Genomic DNA, 6,025 nt, shown 5'->3' with positions numbered 1-6,025 from the left:
TATCCTTCAGCATAAATACCTTTATATTCAGTCTGCTGATACTCAAGATTTTTGCTAATCAGAGTAGCAAAAGAGTACAAAAATACAAAAGCATCTGAAAATGGCTCTAGAGATGTCTGCTTGCTCGTTCTTGCCTGTGGCCCTTTGATCTGCTTCCCTGCCTTTATCAGACAAATATGCTTTAATGTAGATTGGTCATCTCAACAAAACTTTTAAAAACACAAAATAATTCCATATCCCTAAACATCCCTGTGGCTGTACACAATGGTATGTTAATTATTTTCCTAAGTCATGTTACAATAAAGTATAATATTTGTACTTACTACACCCTCACTGACAATTTTAACATGTGCAGCATTCCTATAGCTGCCTGCCCCCAATCAGAAATTTGAAAAAAGTATGGAAAAAGAAAATTAAGCTTTGAAGGAAAAAAAAGCAATTGTTTGTATATACTGCCAGAGCTACATTTATTTTCAGCACAAAAATAAGCCCCTTTATACCTCCCTCACTTCCCAAGTTGAGACATCTCTGCAACTCAGTGCTGAGTTCACCCTAAAATCCATGGAAAATTTGGCTTCAAAAATTGAACACAAGAAGCCCCAGGAGCTCAGAACATACCTTTCACTTTTCAGATATGATCCACTGCAGTGTGAACACATGGTTTTACTTTCTCTCAGAGATTCTTCTGAACAGTCCCTTTGCCCAAGTTCTAACCATCAAAATGGTTCAGACTGAGTAAGTTAGATCTTATCCCAAGAAGACAAACAATATAATACAAAGTGATGGAAATGCAACTACTAGCATTAATTTGCCAAAGCTATAATTTTCTTTTTTTTATTTCTGCAGCTGGTTTAAGTTTGATTGCTTCAGTGCCTTCTGGTAGAATATCCTCTGCATAGTGATTTGTCCAAGCTCTGGTGAGCATTTCTTAGTGAATGGATATAGTTGTTTTTCTCTTAGGAGTTTTTAATTTATGGACATTTTCTTTTTAAGGAAAGTTGCACTTTAAAAGTGTATATATGCAGAAGCAGAATAAAGAAGAAAGGGAAGGTATAAGATCTGATCAAGTGCTTGCTCAGAAAAATTCAGTGTCTTGACCCATTTTTTGTATGCAGAGGACTTAACTTTCTCCACTCCTTTGGTCTCTTTAAGACAACATTAACTATAATATAGTTTTACTTAATTTGCATTTGATTTACCACAGTTTTTCCTGGTTTTATGAAAATCATTAATATTTGATAACAATAACAAATAAATATCATTCCTAGTTCAATTATTTGGTTATTTTTTGCTGTTCTTGCTAAGGTTCTTGTTTTTCACTTAGCTTTCATTAGTGTATGTTCCAACCCATACTGACTGATTTCTTGTGAGGACAGTTTCTTCAGTCCTCCTATTGAACATTCATTTTATAGATGCTGTGAGATATTAATTTTATAAAATTAAATGCTTCTGCTATGTAGTGAAATCTCACCAGTTCACATGGGCCAGTTACTATGTGTGAAGCTGAAGAACTCACCAGTGCCACTTTGATGTCCCTATCCAAAAGAAGGATCCTACAAGGAAAGTAGTAGATTTGACAACCTACTGGAATTTTATGAAGGGGAAAAATGGGAGAGGAAAGAAAAATCAGGTTTATGAACCTGGAGCAAAAACTCTGAGCTGTCAAAGGCTAATCCTGAGATGCTTGCCATGTCTTAATTAAACACAACATGGGCTGATAAAATGCAAAGAACTGACCTAAACTCCCTGCTGTACAGTGAATTTCTGCCTAGACATCAAAGACTATTTTGAATTCTCTGCAGCTTGCAAATTGTACTGAGCAGTTGTCAGATTTCTGCATAATGCATTTCAGTCAAAACTGCAGAAGAGACTCATTTGTAAGGATTTTGCAGGAGATGCTTTCCTGACAAAAATGAAATGTTAAGTGGTAATCCTTGCTCTTATAATGTTTAATTATAAATTACATCAAAAATATTTTTGGTGACTAAAAAAAATGATACATTATTCCAAAGGAACACTTGTCCATCCCCACTTATCAAGATGATAATCTGTAATTTAATTTTTTAAAAATCCGAAGTTGACACTACATGTTAGCATTATATAAATAGCACTCTAATCTCTCATTACCAGAAAATAATGCTATTTTGATGCAAATTTTTTTATGTCCCAACACCTACTGTGAAATATATTTGTAAGGAATATGACAACTTCATGTTTTGACAGTCACTCTGTATTACAGTAAAGGACCACGAAGTTTTGTTTCTTTACTAGTAAGAATGTAGAAAGAAAATTTGGTAAAAACCTGCAGCTTCTCAGGTTCTTAACTTAGACCACAATCCCTTATTTTCTTGATAACCTTTTGCCTTACCATACATAAGCTCTACTTCTACACCTCACACCGCTTTTATCATAACTTTAATCACATAAATGTTGAAATAATTTTTGTGATGGATTTTAGATTTTTTTTTTCAGTTAAAATTTCTGTGAGAAGAAACAGTACAGGAATTGACTGTGAGGAAAACCATGGCTATGTGCAATTTGAAAGTGCTGTGCACAGATATGCAGCAACTATACCCTTTGAAGCAGGCTCACTTTAAAAAGTCAGTAGTCTTTTTGGGAAAGATCCAGTTACGCAATCTCTGAATAATTCCTACAAACAAAGGTGAGAGCAAAGGTCAGCATTCTTAGATGTGCACGAGATACCCAAATACACAAAATATTTCACAAATACTTATGGCAAATGCTATAGAGCCCAAGCAGTTGATTGAAGGGTTCATCTCAAGTGGAAATTAAGATTTCTTGTTCTGATACGGTGCAACTCCAATGAAGCAACAGCCACTTTTACCACCCATAGATCTGACTGCAGCCCTATCAAACCCATGGACTTGCAGGTTACAAAAGGAAAAGACTGCAGCAGGTTTAAATTTACATAAATTTGGGTTGTTTACTCCCAAGTTTCTCCTCCCAGTTTAATACTGTTCAGTAACATATATGCAGTAAAAACATATTTTCTTTACATTCCTTATGTGCTTCTTGGTGGTCTACACTGTGCATATTTGAGAATATACAAGTATTAATACTCCACAGAACAGGTTATGCAAACACATTGCCCATGTGTACAATCTCAAGCACAGATGTAATTTAAATCCATCTGTATGAAGGAAGGAAATGTGCAAAACCTCACACTAAGAACACAAGTACGATATGGAAGGCCTGCACATTTCTTGGCCCCAAAGGCAGGTTTCAGAAACTGAATTCCTCTGCTACAGAGGAATATATTTTAGAAATATTCCAGTGTTTATAAACGTGTCAGTCTGTAGTAATCTGTGATATCAGATATAAGAGTAATTTGTAGACATCATGTAAGCTCCTGTTTGGAATTATAGTTTAGAATCAGAACATGCAGTCCTGTATCAACTAGAGTATCAAAAAGCAAATTATTTTCTTTAAAGATTTTCTTTCATAATTTTAACACTCAGTTTATTTGGCACACAGATCACACATTCATTCCATTAATCATCAAGTGTGTGCTGGCTAAAGATTAACACCATCTCATGCTGGCATTTGATTGCATTCAGTTGATAGTTACTCTTCATCGTGTTGCCTTTGCAGGAAGCAATCAAGGAAGCAAGTCTAAAAACTTCCATTTGCATTATCTAAAATGTATTGGAAGCAAGGCCAGAACTGTTTAGGTTTCCCATTTAACTCCAGAAGCCCTGAAAGCTATGTCTGAATTTTAAACTTTAAGGACACTCCTGATGTACTTTACTGCAATGGCTGGGTAAGGAAACTACATACAAGTATTAAGAGGAAAGATAATGATTTCTGCCCATCACTGTAGGGTATAAGGATACACTTTCTATGAAGGTCACATTATTCTGAAAAGATTTGGGAATCCCTTTCTCCAAAAGTAAGTTAAAAACCAGAAATGAATGGACTCAAACCACACTAGTAGCATATTAAACTATTCAAAAAACACTTGCCCATGCAGCAACAATGCCAAATACAAATCTGGCTACATTCCATATGCAAGCCCCAAAGAAATGTATTCTTGGGGGACTCTCTCAGCTGCATTTGTATTGTAAATACATTTGCAAACTGAATTCCAGGCCAAAGCTCCATTGTTCCAGCTTCCACAAGGCATCACTAAGAGTGCTGACTTTAATCATTGTGCCAATCCATTTATCTACCTAGAAAACAAATACAGCCATTCTGAGTGGGGCTCTCATGAGTAAGTGATTGAAAAATCAATGTGACTTGCTCTCTCAAGTCAATTACGACCAGATATTAATGGTATTTATGTGTCTGGAGATCAAGAGAGACACCTGATGGGGCTTTCTTAACACCTACCTCCCACTGAAATCTCATCCTCTTACCTTGCTTACATGAGCTACTAAAAAGTTTAATTAATAAGTGATTAAAGTGCTTGTATAGTGTTTAATGATCCTTAGGAGAAATGCATGTAGCCTGAAAGCATTTTTATTCAGTCCTCTAGAATGATAAATCAAGGACAGAGGAATGCTGGTAATTATCAGGAAATGAAAGAGAGCCTGACAATGCTTTTCCTGCAAGCACTGCAACCCTGCATTATAGAAACAAGTACTATCTCCCCTATTCTCCTTTCTAAAGGCATCAGCACTGTAAATAATTTTGAAAAAGCAGTAAAGGAAACAGTCTTTAGATTTCTTCAGATATTTCACTGCTACTCCTATACTGCCCTTCATGTTGGATTCTAATAGCTACATGAAATTCTGCAGAGAATCATTAAATAAAACTATTAAAGGTAATTATAATATGGAAGCATGACAAGTTAGAATGTAGTCCATGCAATCAGACTTACTGTTATGAATGTATTATCCATGGTTTGGAATGTATGGCTAAAGAATCCAGTCCAAAATACCAAAATGCCCAATGATAATATGTAGATTCTGCAGCTTCATTACAAAAATATGTATCAGTTGGAGGCAATTAATTTCACATACTGTGAAAAGATAGAGGGAAGATAAAACCAGTTTAAGGCTAGAGTTTTACTCCCTGATGCACCCTATGTTAAGTCTTTAAATAAAATAGTTGTCTTAAATTTGAAAGGTTCCAATGATTTAGAACAGTAACAAATTCTGAAGGGTGAAAAAGCCAGAAGTATTTTAAAATGTGTATAGGAACAGGATTTATCTTCAAAGACTCCTTTGTTTGTTTTCAAATAACATTTTAAATTACACCATGTAGGCAAGATTTCCATGCCCATATAAGAAAATGTGTCAATTTATAGACTGCCTTAAAATTTGTGCTGTCAGCATCAGTGCACCATGTCCCCTCAGTGCAAAGCAGGTAACTGGCCTGCTGAGGGACAGAGAATTCTCCTTTCCATCTTTGATAAGTACACACTTGGATGCAGTCCTTCCCCAGTATGTAAACATTCCATAGGGACTCATTGTGAAACTGCAGCTCTGTTAAGGGACTTTGGATATTTTTAGACTTCTGCCTCTTAATGTGGGAATGACACATGACATTCCCAAGGCAGTTTGAAAGCAAAAAAGAAGTTATCTGGCCTTCATAATAACATAAAGCCAAGTGTGCAGTAATGGAATCAGTAATTTTTTTACTATGTAGGAAGTCCTTTTACACAATTTACAACCTGCTTATTTGCCCAAATAATTTTATTTTGTAGTATTTTTCATCAAATGCCTGAAGGACTAGCCAGTTTTGATATATTCAGTTCCATATATGTAGGACAAATTTTGTAGATAGTCTTGTCTACAAAGAACAAAACCATTTTTACCCAAGTTCTGAAACCAATCAACTACTATGAGCTTTTTGAAAGAACATACCACTTGCCTAACAAAACAATAATAATTTACAATATAGTCCTTATGACTTTCTCCATGACAAAGTTTTTTGAAAAGATGCTTGAAATTATATTGCCACCTACTGTTTCTGACAAAAAGCAGGAGCTAGGTCTAGTTGACTGTATTATTTAAAATTCTGCAAGTATGATGGAAATCTATTAATTCAGGTAATCCATTGT

The sequence above is a fragment of the Cinclus cinclus genome, chromosome 12 (genome assembly GCF_963662255.1).
Source record: "Cinclus cinclus chromosome 12, bCinCin1.1, whole genome shotgun sequence".
In the NCBI taxonomy this organism is placed as follows: Eukaryota; Metazoa; Chordata; class Aves; order Passeriformes; family Cinclidae; genus Cinclus; species Cinclus cinclus.
Note: the sequence above shows the minus strand (reverse complement) of the source record.